Source organism: Myxine glutinosa, chromosome 9 (genome assembly GCF_964187855.1).
Source record: "Myxine glutinosa chromosome 9, kmMyxGlut1.1, whole genome shotgun sequence".
NCBI lineage: Eukaryota > Metazoa > Chordata > Myxini > Myxiniformes > Myxinidae > Myxine > Myxine glutinosa.
Genome location: NC_136269.1, coordinates 117,508,767 through 117,524,510, shown reverse-complemented (window position 1 = coordinate 117,524,510; position 15,744 = coordinate 117,508,767). Strand labels below are relative to the sequence as shown.

Sequence of the window (15,744 nt, the reverse complement as noted above, 5' to 3'; positions counted from 1 at the left end):
GCTGCAGACTGCCGATCTGAGGGATGAGGAATGGAGCGGCAGAGAGTGGAGTCATCAGCAAAGAGATAGAGAGGATTTTCAAGAGAGTCAGAGAGATCATTGATGAAGACCAGAAAAAGCACAGGGCCCAGAACACTGCCTTGGGGAACTCCAGCCTGAACAGGAAGAGGAGATGAGAGAAACCCATTCAGGGCCACACGTTGACATGCAGACTTAAAGGATACTGGTACCAGGGATCGAAATTGTTCCACTATGAACAGCTTGCTCTCCAGCCCACAGCTGTGTAGAGGTGATGCGCCCTGTGGAGAGGCAAAGCATCCAGCAGGCAATGAAATAACGGATAATGCAAAGAGGCACAACTTGTCTGTCGGCCAGGGAGATCAGCATGCTGCATGTGGAGAATGAATAATATGTGATAGAGTTGTTTTACATGCCGGCGGGTCGTGCATACATAATACAACTGCTTACAGAAACTTCCAATTAGGGTAGAAGTGGCTACTTAGTCTACACACCGCTGGTTGTAAAGTGAAAGGAAAATTTGAAGAATGTCAGAGCTTTGCTATTTAAATTTGCTTTGGCTGAAGCACGTTGACTACCAGGATTGGCTTGTGAAGGAGTCCATTCACAAGGCCATATGTCGGGTCTGTGATTAAGCCATACGATATCGGAAATATGGGGAAAAGCGCACTTATGAGTCACATGAGAGGCGCCAACCACCAAAGCATGGCGTCACATGTGATTAGAATGATCGGTCCACTCCTGTATTAGAAACTAGATGGTATTCATAGAATACTTACCCTGTGATGGTATTCATAGAATACTTAGCCCACGCAGTCACCTTGGTGCGTAGTCATAGAATACTTACCCTGTGATGGTATTCATAAAATACTTACCCCTAGTCATCTTTGTGTGAGCAAACGTATGTTTTTGAAGGGTTTAAAAAAAAAATTCTTTGATCCAATATGGCTGCCAGACCACATGAGCTATGACATCATATATTTACATTCTTTCATATAATTGTTGCTAGATCAGGCACAATAAATTTCAAACTGATCAGACTAATCGTTGTCCCTGTCGAATTATGACGTCATTATTAAGGCACCAATGACGTCATCATTAACAACAACCCATGCAGATTTCTTTACAATGAACCATGTTTCAATTTTTTCCAATGAGTGGTTTCGGAGATAGAGGTGCAACGTTTTCCAAAATGGCGTCTGGTCACAATCATGAATAAAATAAAATAAACTATACAGGCGGAGCTGCTCCTATGGTGAAAAGTATCAATCGGACGAATGGTTGCCGAGAAAATGAATTTTTAAAATGCAGACACGCACATTCGTACGTACACCACATGTACAGACGCACCCGATCACTTGACCCTGGTTTTCGCTTCATGAGCGCAGGGTAATTACTGTATTACAAATGGTCCCACTCCTGTATTATATAATTATTTGGCTCCAGGACAGCACAGGTATTAATACCTAAGTTGTATTTCGTTTAAATTTATTGTCTATTTTCCCAAAAACCTTAACAGCTCCACATGTCAATGTTGGAATAGCCCAAGATGAGGGTTCTTGGCCCAGTCCTATTCTTACTCTTAATAAATGTTCTCTCTGACTCTCTGGAAAATCCTCTTTAGATATTTGCTGATGACTCTACCCTCTGCCATAACATCCCTCATCCTTCAGTTAGGCAGGCAGCAGCCTCATCCCTATGCAGACCTTGATTAGAATCACAAGCTGGTCAATGGAATATGTCTTTAGATCCTGAACTGTTTCCTTTTTTTTTCTCTCTCTCTCTCTCAAAGGACCACCTGGCAAACCCTCCCCACTACTTTTTACAATCCTTGAGGAGGTTCAGTCATTCAAACTCCTGGATCCGACTCTCAGCCACGACCTTTCTTGGGCAAACCACATTTCAAAGTTGGCCTCCAAAGCAGTCGCTGACAGGGTGTCCTCCATCGTACAAAGACCTTCTTTAGCACACCAGAACTTTTATCCACGTACAAGGCCTTCAACCGCAGCTTGGAGTACTGCTCTCCCCTCTGGACCGGCTCTGCTGTGTCATGCCTTGCTCAGCTTGATGCCATGGAAACCAAGACTTTCAAGATCATTGGAATCTCCTGTGATGAAGCTGAATCTATGGGTCTATCACTTCGCCTTTGCAGACAGGTCTGTGGTCTCTGCCTTCTACCACATCTGTTCTCGTCTTGCACCCTCTGCTCTTTCCATACTTTGTCCCCCCACTCCCAACGTTGCTGTAGGACACACGTGGTCCACCATCAAACCCCGACTGATGATACTCCCAAAATACAGAATCACTGCTCACCTCAACTCAATTGTTACTCTTTTTCCCCACCTGTGGAACCAACCTCCACATTCTCTTCAATCTTATTCTTCCCTCCAGGTCTTAGACAGCTGTTCACAATCACTGATCATCTCACATCCTAAACCATTATATTTTCTTCTTTCCTGAGTATTCAGACTGTATCCATCTTGCCCACACTTTGTGTCCTCCCCTACTCCCCCATTCTTCACCACAACCCTTATTTGTTCAACCCTCCCTCTATTTTGTCATTCATGCCTGCTGTTGGTGTCCTCTGCCCCCCCCCCCCTTCCTTCCGATACATCCTGATCCGTTCTATGTTCGAGCTCCTCCATGAGGATCGACATTGTGCACAAAAAAAAGAAGCTATCTGCTATAAAGTCAAATACAAGGAACATACTCTAGGTCCCCCACCTTTTGGGTGCTATGGGGAATATATCTGTGTAATATGAAAGCTAAATCTTGAACAGTTTTTGAAATATCGTGTCACAGAGATGGTTGCCATGGCAATACAATTCAGCCAACCATCGCGGTGATCTAATCAGGTTGAGATGTCATGAGGAATATATATCTGCAATATGAAAGCTAAATGTTCAAATGTTTTTGAAATATGGTGTACATAAACCAAGTTACAGATGGTTGCCATGGCAATACAATTCAGCCAACCATCGCGGTGATCTAATCAGGTTGAGATAATGTCATGATGAATATATATCTGCAATATGAAAGCTAAATGTTCAATTGTTTTTGAAATATCACGTACACAAAAGTACATAGACAGATGATCGGTTGGCTGGACGGAGCTCATTTCAATGTCACTCTCCCCTCCCGTCTCAGACCTTGTCGGAGGGGTGGGCACATAAATAAATAAATAAATAAAAATTGTGCATGAGTGCATTCCTGTCTGTTTTCATTCTTTGAATGTCATCAACCTTTACTAATCTCGTGGTTTCCTCCATTCTAGATATTGTGGACCGTACAGATGAATGCCCTCTTAATGCATCTCTCAACAAAAAGATTAATATGGCTTCAGGTTTTCAAAGGAAAACTATGCCACATGAAGAGAATGGTGAAATGAATCGAAAATTGAAAAACTCAAGAAACCCAAAAAGGGAAAAATGGATGCGTGAAACAAGTCAGGCATGGGAGAAAGACCCACAAACCAACCATTTTCGGAAGAGGAGTGCTCTCCTTCACAACCACGTGGTATTTAAGTAGGCCGAGCAATTATTGTGGTTGCGGAATCTCACAGCTTGGCATGAGGTATGTTGTGTGAACCTGTGCCAAAGACGTAACCCATGCAAAACAAGTGCACACACCCACCACAAATGCCAACCCAGTACACACACCCTGCCCAATGCCAACCCAGTACACACACCCTGCCCAATGCCAACCCAGTACACACACCATCCCCAACGACAACCCAGTACACACACCCTCCCCAACACCAACCCAGTACACACACCTCATCATTTTTGACAAGACATGATTTTTTTTTTTTCCCCCCTCTAAGAGTTAAATGAATCCTCTTGAAAGAAAACCATGCTTTACTGCAACATTCTAATTATTTCAGTATTTAAAAGGGAATTCAATAGCAGCAGCAGAAACATAGTGAAGTCTAAAGCAGTTTGCCAGTCAAGCAAGATCCGCCATGATTCACAAATCATTTTTTTTCATTTCGTTCATGCCTGCTTTTGTTACTTTTTTAACTTTCACTTTTTTTGAAGCGTCTGCTTTGCCCAAAATAATCACCTTTTGTTTCTAAAGGTATTTTCTTTTCTTTTTTGCAAATGCCTGTTTTCCACATCCTTTGCAAATGGTATTGATTATGAAATTTTGCTTTCTGCTCTCATGAATTCATTTTTTTTATACTGATCTAATTTGGTCCACAAGTGCAGAAATTAGGATCGAAACTAGTTTGGGATTAGGATCGGAAGAAATTAGGAGCCTAACCCAAACCCTAACGATTATAGTCTTGTGCACAGGCCTTGGTTTGACCCTGATTTTTAAGATGTGTAAGCTAAAGTGATACCATTCAAATCTTGATAATTTGTATAATGTATCATTAGTGATGGGTTCATAAAATAAGTCCAGCTGGGAAGTTTGAGTCGTCTTAATTGAGAAAAATAGTTTGCTCTTCCCAAATCGTTTACCCACTGGGTAGTTTTGAGGTTTTTTTGTTATTTTTTTTCCACAACTTTCACAGGGGTAGAGTAGAAGTTACATGTAAACGTAGATATGCCGAGTGTGAGTTGTTGGTTTATTTCCAATTAGTGAAACTGATGCCTGAATACCTCATCTCCATTGATATTGTTGTTTTTCAGCATTTTTTTTTCCCCATGTTAATTCTTATGGTAAAACCCGAGCACTGGTGATTCTGAAAGATTTGATGGTACATTTGATGGTTCTTATCATTTGATCAGATGGGTTACAATGAAATGTTTGATCTGTTGTCTTCAGGGTCAATTTATCCCTGTCTTTTTGTTTTTAAACTTTTTTTTTTATGCCAACTCTATGCAAATGTAAGATGCTTGGTTTGATGTTCTGTTGTTGAAAATGGCATTGTTTCTGCTGTTATACAAGTTATGATAAAATTCAGTAGTGTTTAAATTAGCATTGATTTGAGGTTAAATAAATTGTTTATCTAGTATTTACATTGTTACCGAGTTAAAGGTATGTTTTGCTCCAATTAAAAATTTATTGCTTTCTCAGTTCATGATGAGCAACAAAATTACCAGCAGTTCCAATAATCTTACAATAAAGCCTTTTATTGAAGGAATTGTTTGTGTCATTCATTATATAATTTACTTGGTATTTGAAAAGACAATATAATCCATCATTCTGTATCTCTGAGAGATGACAGTGACTGGAATTAAAAAACAAAGCAAGACTAAGTGAAAGCACAAAACAAACGTCCTTTTCCTCTATACCCCCCATAAATGATTTGCAAGATCTAACGAATTATCATGAATACTTGAGGATACAATTCATATAAAATTCCTTAAAGTTGTGCATATTTACAAAATTGTGTTTTCATTGGGAGGACATTGTGCAGTGTGAATTTTTATATTTATTAAAATTAAATTTTTGGACAGCCCAACAAGTGCGTGAAACATTATCTATATGTTACACATGATTATACTTATGGATGCACCTGAGGTTGTTACACTTGTGCTAAAATAAGTTTGGGGAAAATATGAAGTTGTTGAGGGATTATACACCTTGATGATATCGTAGAATTTTGAGGCCCTTGCCCTCCTCCTCCTTTCTCCCTCTCTCCTCTGTTCTCCCTCCCTTCCCCCTCTTTTTACCTCCTTTCCCTCTGTCTCCCCTCTTTATTTTCCTTCCTCCTCCTTACCACTCTCTTTTCCGGTCCCCCTCCCCACCTCGTTTTCCCCCTTACCCCTCCCTCCCACTCTCCTCTTCCCTACCTCCTCCTTTCCCTCCCTCTGCTCCCCTTCCACCCTTCTCTGTCCCTCCCCTATCATCCACCCCTCCTCCTCCATCCCCTCCTACTCTCCCCCACCCCACCCCTATGCTCCACCCTCCTCTCCCCCCCCTTCCACTTCCCCCCCCCCTCTTACCCTCTTACCCTCTTCCCCCCTCTCCCCCCTCTTAATAAACATGGTGACTGCATTGCCCAGCAATGCCGGGTACTTTTGCTGGTGTGTAATATGGATCACTTGATGTCATACGGTGATCTTTCTAATTTAATTTTCCATATTTTGAGTTTACCAAATGCAGAAACAAGTTCCTTCAAGTGAATGTTTGGTGCAATTTCATGTTCCATCAACAAGGTGCCCTTGTGCTTGTTGTATCAGAGTAACTAATGTATGTTTTGATCAACTTTAGCTTGGAAAAGCTTCACTCACCATTGGCTACAGAAACAGGGAGGGTTAAAAGAGGATGCGGAGAGCAATAAATGTGTTGGGAAATTATCTGTGAGGTTATTTATCATCATCTTGTGGTCAAAACAAAACATCTTGTGCTCATTCGGACCTGAACCAAAATCTAATATTTTTGTTCTCGTCACCAAACCAACTAATCTACCAAGCTTTGTCATAGGTCATCCACAACTTTTTCAGACATTGAGAGAAATATATATATATATTGAAACCAACTCTGAATGGTTGAATGGTGAAGAATCACTTCAAAACTTCTAGCACCGGTACCCGAATCCGGATCTTCGCCAAAATCGTATAATTTCCTCCTTGTCACACACTCAACCTGTCCGCCAAATTGTCCGAATATGGCCATAACGTTTCGAGATATCATGCTCTCAGAAAAACAACCAGACAAGGAGGAAAACATTAGCTCCGTTTACCTTCGGTGCTCCAGGTAATAAAGTTTGAGATGCGTTATAGACAGGTGTTTATTTAACCAGACTCGGTGGCTTAATACTTCGGGTTTGAGTGTCAGTATATAGCATGGCATTTACCATGACAAGGAAGGAGTAAAACATACATCTGACATGATCAGAGCAAGATATATGTGATTGGTGAGCCATACTTATGCCATTTTGAGTAACTAGGGCATGCCCGTACTATATATAAGTTAGGACGTGCCCGTACGTGGGTGCCCGTTCCTTGCCAAAAAAAAAAAAAAAAAAAAAAAAAATTTGTGTAGGGGTGTGTGTGTGTAAACATCCTAGGGCGTGCCCGTACGTGGGTGCAAAAAAACATGCGTGCAAACAACAACAACAAAAAAAAACTTTGAAACCACGTGGCAGTAACGACCACAGAACCCCCCCCCCCCTCTATTTACATGAATGGTTTGGTCCATTCGCAACGACCACAGAACCCCCCCCTCTATTTACATGCAATGGTTTGGTCCATTCGCAACGCCAAAGCGAACGGCGAACGGCTAAATCGCCATAGCTCGGTAAGTACTTGTCCGATTAATTTCAAACCTTGAAAAGGCACATCCTCGGGTCCCCAGCAATATACCTGGCAAGTTTAAAGTATATCGGACCCGTGGTTGTCGAGAAACAGCGGTCACAGACAAACAAACGTACAAACGTACAAACAAACAAACACACAGAGATTACTGGAATTATAGATAGATGTCTCCTTTTGAAAAGAGTTATGTATTGTAATAACCGCCATCTATCTATAATTCCAGTAATCTCTGTGTGTATGTGTGTTTGTCTGTGTGTGTGTGTGTGTCTGTGTGTCTGTGTGTCTGTGTGTCTGTGTGTCTGTGTGTGTGTGTGTGTGTGTGTGTGTGTGTGTGTGTGTGTGTGTGTGTGTGTGTGTGTGTGTGTGTGTGTGTGTGTTTGTCTGTGACCGCTGTTTCTCGACAACCACGGGTCCGATCTAATTGAAACTTGCCAGGTATATTGCTGGGGACCCGAGGATGTGCCTTTTCAAGGTTTGAAATTAATCGGACACGTGGTTCCCAAGGTATGGTCACCGTACTCGCAAGCCGTTCGCTTTGGCTTTGCGAATGGACCAAACCATTTCATGTAAATAGAGGGGGGGGGGGTTCTACCGTACTCGCAAGCCGTTCGCTTTGGCTTTGCGAATGGACCAAACCATTTCATGTAAATAGAGGGGGGGGGATATAATTTTAGATATATATATAGTACGGGCACGCCCTAGTATTTATAAAGGTGGTAAGGAATGATGTACCAAAAAGATTTAAGCACAGAAAGCGTTTGGTTGTAAACAACTAACAATAATTGCTTACCTTAGATTTATATTTTTTGGGGGGTGGAGGTGTGGGTTATGATCCAAATTGTCCAAACCGGGATATTTTAAGTATTCTCCTATCTTCTCATTAAAGTGCAAGCGAGCTGGTGACTGCGGACACCTCTATATGGTCCCTCTGATGGAGGATGAGCATGAAGAGGGTTTGGTCTGTGGTTACTGGATATGGAAAGTTGATAGAGTTGTTTGGTGGCTTATACATCTAAAATGGCTCATCTTCGGTGTCACTATATTCTTCGTCATCTGTAAGAACTGTGTCTGCTGAATTGTCACATGACTACCAATCCTCAGAACAGCTGCAAAGGTCTGTGAAGTTTAAACCATTCTTCTTGCATTTGCATTGATTGGTTGCACATCGTGTTCTTTTACAGGAGCACTTCACCAGATCAATTACTGCTTGTGGAGCAGGAGGCAGAGAGGTCATGACAGGTTTATAGTGGCCATCGACTAAATCCCAACCAAAATTCCTCGGTTCTGGTAATGTTTGGTTTGCAATGATGTCATAGTTCCAGGTTATAGCTTGGTAATGAGCTCTTAGGATGGCAGGTCGCAGTGCAGCTAGGGTTGGTGGCAAACCCTCTGATTGGGCTTGCTTCTTCTTGAAGAGCCACCACCTAACATCAGCTGCACTTGATAGGTCTGTAGTAGGGAGATATAACTTCTAGAGAAAAGCTTCAATTGCAGTAAATAGATTCAGGTAATTCATTCGTTTTCCCTAGCAGTGTAAGAGCCTCTACTCTCTCATCATTCGGATCTAGTTCTTGCAGTACCGTCCAGAATGTGGCCATTCCTTTCCCTGCAAATCTCCCAGTGACATCTGCCACTGATAGGGCATGAAATCCTGGGAGAGCTGTAGCTTTCTTAGAACCCAGAGCGCTGAAGATCGGCTCAAGAGATATCACTCTGCGTTTCTTAGCAGCCCCTGTTATGAAAAGTATTTGTGCAGAGACTGGGGTATCGTCTGATGGCAATTACAAGAACATCAGTGTCTGGTGAGTGGATATCGAGAGAAGGAGCACAATTTAGAGGCATCAATGGAATGCAAGATAAGTTTGGTATCTGCTTCTTGAATACTTGCAAGGTCAATTATTGCTCTGTTTGTAGCCTGTGCCGGTGTGTGTCCCGGTGTGTACCCTGGTTAGAATAGGTACACCGTATCCCTGCGGGTCGTAAGAGGCGACAAAGAGAGTTGGCATCAGGAAGGGCATCCGGCCATAAAAAACACATTGCCTCAAAAAAGAGAACCATGACAATCACAACTACATATGGGCAGGGTACAGCCCGAAGTGGAGATCGGTTTCTGAGGTTTGGGACATGGAATGTAGGGACAATGACAGGGAGATCAGGAGAAGTGGTGGAAGTATTGATCAGAAGAGTGGACATATGTTGTGTGCAAGAGACGAGATGGAAGGGAAGTGGTGCGAGAATGGTGAAGGGTAGGCAGGGACAGAAATAAAAGTTTGTGTGGCAAGGGTGCCCGGAGGGCGTGAATGGTGTTGGTGTCCTGTTTTCTGAGGAGATTGTAGACAGTGTGGTGAGTGTGACTAGAGTGAGTGATAGGTTGATGATGGTGAAAATGATGATTGGAAAGCTCTTGGTGAACGTCATCTCGGGATATGCTCCGCAGGTTGGTCAGAGCGATGAAGAGAAGGACAACTTCTGGTGCGCGATCGAGAAGCCGATGGAAAACGTGAAAGATGAGGAAGTTGTTGTGGTAGGACGAGACCTAAATGGACATGTGGGAAGGAGTATGGACGGTTTTGAGGGAGTTCATGGGGGTTACGGATATGGTGTGAGAAATGGAGAAGGTGAAAAGATTTTGGAGTTTGCCGATTTGTTGATTTGTAACACTCAGTTCCAGAAAGGGGATAATAAGCTTGTTACATACACGTCAGGTGGGTCGACGACAACCGTTGACTACCTGATGGTGCGTAGGCAAGATAGGGGGCACCTCCGGGACACAAAGGTGATCCCGGGAGAGGAGGCTGTTTCACAGCACCACTTGGTTGTCTGCGACGTAAGGGTGAAAGGTGCGAGGAGAGCTCGGCGGGTGAAGTACCAACCGAGAATGAAGGTGTGGAGGTTGAAAGAGGTGACAGTAAGGGAGGCATTAAAAGAGGCTGAGGAGGGTAGAGGATGATGTGGTTGAGCTTGAACGTGGTTGGATGTCAATGAAAGATAGTCTGTTGGGAGCCGTTGGTGAGGTATGTGGCTGGACAAAAGGACCACCGAGGCACTCGGAAACATGGTGGTGGGATGATGAAGTTGGAAAGAAGATTGCCGAGAAGAGGAAGAAGTTCAAGGAGTGGCAGAAGGCGAAGGGTACGGGTGCAGAAAAAGCAGAGCATGAAAGTTATAAGGCAGCCAAGAAGGCTGCAAAGAAAGAGGTAGGAAAGGCGCAGGAGGCATGTAGGAAAATGTTCGGAGAACCCTTGGATTTGGAAGAGGGTCAGAGAGCGGTATTCAGTATTGCAAAGCAGATAGCGAAAGAGAGGTGTGATGTGATGGGGGTGAGTTGCTTGAAGGATGAAGTGGGACAAATCGTTGTGGACCCAGATGGAATTAAAGGAAGATGGAAAAGATATATGGAAATGCTGTTGAATACAGAGAATGAATGGGATGGCAACATAGAGAGTAACCCAGTTTTAGGACCGGCAGAGAAGATAACTGAGAAGGAAGTTGAGGAAGCGATAAAAGCAATGAAGAGTAGAAAAGCGGGAGGGCCGACGGGAGTTGCGGGAGATATGTTGAAAGCAGCAGGAAGTTGGGGTGTGAAGAGAATGACAGAGATCTGTAATCTGGTGGTGAAAGAAGGCCGCATTCCAGTGGATTGGGAACCGAGTACCCTCGTCCCTCTATAGAAGGGGAAAGGTGACCCTCTGGAGTGTGGCTCGTACCGAGCGATAAAGTTATTGGAGCATGGAATGAAGGTATTGGAAAGGGTGTTGGAGAGAAGGATAAGGAAGAAGGTGAAGATCGACGAAATGCAGTTTGGATTTATGCTAGGAAGAGGAACGACAGACGCGCTCTTTATTGTGAGGCAGTTGCAGGAGAAGTACATGGAGAAGAGGAAGAAGTTGTTTCTTGGGTTTGTTGATCTGGAGAAAGCATTCGATAGGGTTCCACGTGAAGTATTGACATGGGCATTGAGGAAGTTAGAAGTGGAGGAATGGTTGATCAGAGTAGTGATGGCAATGTACAAAAAAAAGAGCGCGCACAGCTGTAAGGACGATGGACGGGAACAGTGGTGAGTTTGAGGTGAAGGTGGGAGTGCATCAGGGGTCGGTACTAAGTCCACTATTATTTGTAGCTGTGATGGAGGTGCTGGCTCAGAACGTAAAGCAGCGTTTACCGTGGGAGTTGTATGCAGATGATCTGGTGTTGATTGCGGAAAGTATGGATGGACTGAAGGAAAAGATGAACAAGTGGAAGGAATGTATGGAGACAAAAGGTCTGAAGGTGAATATAGGAAAGACGAAGGTGAATATAGGAAAGACGAAGGTGATGGCAAGTGGTAAAGCATGTGGTGAGGTGGAAAGAACTGGGAAGTGGCCATGTGCTGTGTGCAGGAAGGGTGTCGGAGTGAACTCCATTCAATGTACAATGTGCGCTGAGTGGGTTCATCAAAAATGTAGTGGTCTGAGAGGGTCATTAACCAGTGTGGCAGCTACATTCAAATGTAAGGTGTGCACAGAGGGAGGAAATGTTGAGTTGGACCTTGGAGATGGCGTGAAGCTGGAAGGTGTGAAAACATTTTGCTACCTCGTAGACATGCTGAATGGAGAAGGTGGATCAGACACGGCAACGGTTGCTGGAGAGAGATGTGCATGGAAGAAGTTTCGGGAACTGAGTGGCGTGCTGATGAGGAGGGGAGTGTCGAAGCTGAAGGGAAAGGTGTATGCTGCATGTGTGAGAAATGTTATGATTTATGGGAGCGAGACATGGGTAATGAACGTAGAGCAGCAACGAAGGTTGGAAAGGGTGGAAATGCGAATGGTAAGGTGGATGTGCAGAGTATCGTTGAGAGAGAGGACGACAAATGATGAATTGCGAAAGATGATGGGAATAGAGCCTGTGATTGATGCTGTGAAGAGGAACAGGTCGAGATGGTTTGGTCATGTGTTGAGGAAGGATGAAAGTGACTGGTTGAGAAGAGTGATGGAAATGAATGTAGAAGGAAGTAGAAGACGGGGAAGACCGAGAAAGACTTGGCTAAAGATGGTGGAAGAAGAAATGCGGGCAAGGGGGTTAACAAGGAGCGATGCAGAAAATAGGGCAAAATGGAGAAGATTGTCATGGGGACCGCAAGGCTAACCCCCGCTCTAGCAGGGAAAATGGCCTTAAAATGCATATTGTTGTGTTGTTGTAGCCTGTGCCTCATCCTTCCAGGCAACCACGAGACACTTGTCATTTGTCAGAGCATGTCCCAGTACTTTTTCAGCCAAGTATGCGGTCATGCATCTTTCGTAGATATACACAAAGAATTAAGTTAAGCACCCCTACACAACGAATTAAGGTAAGCACCCCCTAATATATATTCTTTGTGTATATGTATACATTGGCATATATTCTAAGGTATGTGAGATCAAATAATGATTGGTATGACATTAGCAATTATCCATTGATGAAATTGAGTGATCAAAGTGAAAAAAAGTGATTGGTTGAGTCAGTGATCCGATCACGTGGGTCCTACACACGTTATTGACGCAAAGATCGCTAGAGGTCTTCTCAGAACAATGACTGTACGTTAGAAAACATAAACGTCATCCACACTGTCCGTGATGGACCTATAGCTCCATACTTAAATTGAGGTGAAAATATGCCTAAAATTCCCAAAAAATTTCACCTTAAATTATTCAGAATAAAATATTGAAAACGGCATGATTATGTTTTTATGTGACCATACTATCACTTCTCCAGAAAATATAGCAATATCATGGGTATATTACACTGTTTTGACGACAACACACTTGTAATGTGCGAGGTTGTAAAAAAACGGGGGGGGTGCTTAACTTAATTCTTTGTGTATACATGGGCAAGCAGACGGCTCATAAATTTGTTTATGTTCTGATCAAAAGTATTGATGAGTTACGTCGTTAAGCCGACCGACTGTTCAGCTGACACACACACACACACACACACACACACACACACACACACACACACACACACACACACACACACACACACACACACACACACACACACACACACACACACACACACACACACACACACACACACACACACACACACACACACACACACACACACACACACACACACACACACACACACACACACACACACCTCGTTTTTTTTTCATTTCTGTTCCTCACAATTCTATCCCTCTCTTTCATTCACAGACATACACACACAATTAATTGTACAGTATCAGTTGTTCCTAAACTTAAATAATTTAATTTAAAGGATTGTTGTAAATGATGTTAATTTTACAACATCCCATATTCAACTTTATTTAAATTGTAAACCTCAAACATAGTTTCTCCACCTAAAGCAAGAACCTTAACCCGTAAGCAATTGACTAGTTTCCCGACTGCGCGGACCATCAGCTGGGCACCGTTCTTCCTTGAGGTTTCAATCCTTTCAATCAACACACACACACCACACACACCACACACACCACACACACACTTCCTATGCAAACTGTTTATTCTCAACTAAACAAGTTCCTTAAAGGCATCTTATCAAAACCTATAAGATAGAAATGTACATTTACCACAAACTTTGGGGGTTTTTCCCCCCACTTGTTGTCATCCTACCGAGCCAGTAAGCTTCTGGCCAATGACATGTGCTGAATGTGTGGAGTAAATACAGCTTACAGCCACAATGTCACCCTCTATAGTAGTTTTGTCAATACGGATACCCAGAAAGGCCACAATTCATAGTATACAAAACAGGTAAATTACAATACAGCCCTTAATAAATTAAGTGCATGTTTAAATTATCTGTTAATTAAACTATAGGTATTTTGGCAAAAGGAACATTGAGACATTTACGTTTATATCTATCTATAATTCCAGTAATCTCTGTGTGTGTGTTTGTCTGTGTGTATGTCTGTGTGTGTGTCTGTGACCGCTGTTTCTCGACAACCACGGGTCCGATATACTTGAAACTTGCCAGGTATATTGCTGGGGACCTGAGGATGTGCCTCTTCAAGGTTTCATATTAATCGGAGAAGTAGTTACCGAGCTATGTCCAAAAAACGATTCAACCAATCAGAGAGCAGCGAGCTATCACGTGTGCCGAACGTGCCGAACAGACTCTGCCTCGGACGGCACATTTGAGAGCGTATTCATTTATTTCACGTTGCCAAACTATGCTGCCGCTATGTTGGCGTTAAACTATGTTTTAAAACTAATTAAAACTAATTTGCGATTCTTTCGCTTTCCTGCGCGTTTGTGCACGCTATGGCGATTTCTTTACCAAACTCCGCAAGCCGTTCGCTTTGGACCAAACCATTTCATGTAAATAGAGGGGGGGGATTGTCACCGTACTCGCAAGCCGTTCGCTTTGGACCAAACCATTTCATGTAAATAGAGGGGGGGAATTGTCACCGTACTCGCAAGCCGTTCGCTTTGGACCAAACCATTTCATGTAAATAGAGGGGGGGGATTGTCACCGTACTCGCAAGCCGTTCGCTTTGGCTTTGCGAATGGACCAAACCATTTCATGTAAATAGAGGGGGGGGGGATATAATTTTACATATATATATATAGTATGGGCATGCCCTAGTATTTTAAATAAACATAAAATGTGGCAGCCATTTTGAAAAGCAAGATGGCTGCCATTCATTTGTTTACCACATTAAATTGAAAGTATACATTTTTAACCTTTGATAAACATTTAGGGGTATATAGCCACCAAAATTTATTTCATATAATATTCACAAGTCTAGTTATAGTCTAAAAGGGTTCACAAATGGCGGCCATTTTGAAATCCAAAGTTGGCCGCCATCTGCAGCACTTCCGTTTTTGCCAACATGGTTTTTCTTGTTCCTTTGGGTCTAAATAAGGTATCTAGCTCGGTGGTATGTTCTAATCATCAAGTGCCAACGGGACTCTATCACGACATAAGCTCCCTGACTAGTACTCCCGAAGTCTGGGGGGTTGAGTGAGTGAACTCGAACCCACCTGTTCATACCAAATACTTCAACAAGGCACGTGCTGCTTCCTTGCTTGATGCTCAGCATTTAAAAAGAACAGCACGGACAACCAACCATACGTTACAAAAACAAGAACATAAAGGTTGAAACTTACCACCATTAAACTTAAAGGACCCAGAGCAATTAATGCGGGTTCAGTCCTTCCTCTTCACTGAAAGAAAACACACTGACTGATGGGAAGGAAATAGGAGGTCGTCGATGTATGGTGGGTAATAAACAATGACGTCATCACGCACGTGCTCCAGGTGAGCAATAATTATTGCTCATGGGTGTGAACGTCATGGGTGACGTTTTGGTAAGTGTGCAAGGGGAAAAAGAAAGTCGAGTGGAGAGAAAAAGGAAGAGAGACACATCGGGGAGGCAGAGGAGGAAGAAGAATCATGAAAGAATAAACTGCAGGGGAAGAATAATCATGAAGGAAATTCATTGAAGAGGGGGCCGGAGGAGGAAGAAGAAGCGTGATGGAAATGAATTAAAGAGAGGAGAAAGAATCATGACGGAAATATATTGAAGAGGGGGGCG

At 43.0% G+C, this 15,744-nt stretch overlaps 1 long non-coding RNA gene across 1 annotated transcript in view; it reads right to left on the bottom strand.

The window, feature by feature from the left end:
• Positions 1-15,420, bottom strand: part of LOC144893571 (uncharacterized) — a 109,848-nt gene extending 94,428 nt beyond the window's left edge. The window contains exon 1 of the long non-coding RNA XR_013624474.1: positions 15,317-15,420. This is a non-coding gene — a long non-coding RNA (uncharacterized LOC144893571). The remainder of the gene's footprint in view (positions 1-15,316) is intronic.
• Between the last annotated feature and the right edge of the window lie 324 nt (positions 15,421-15,744).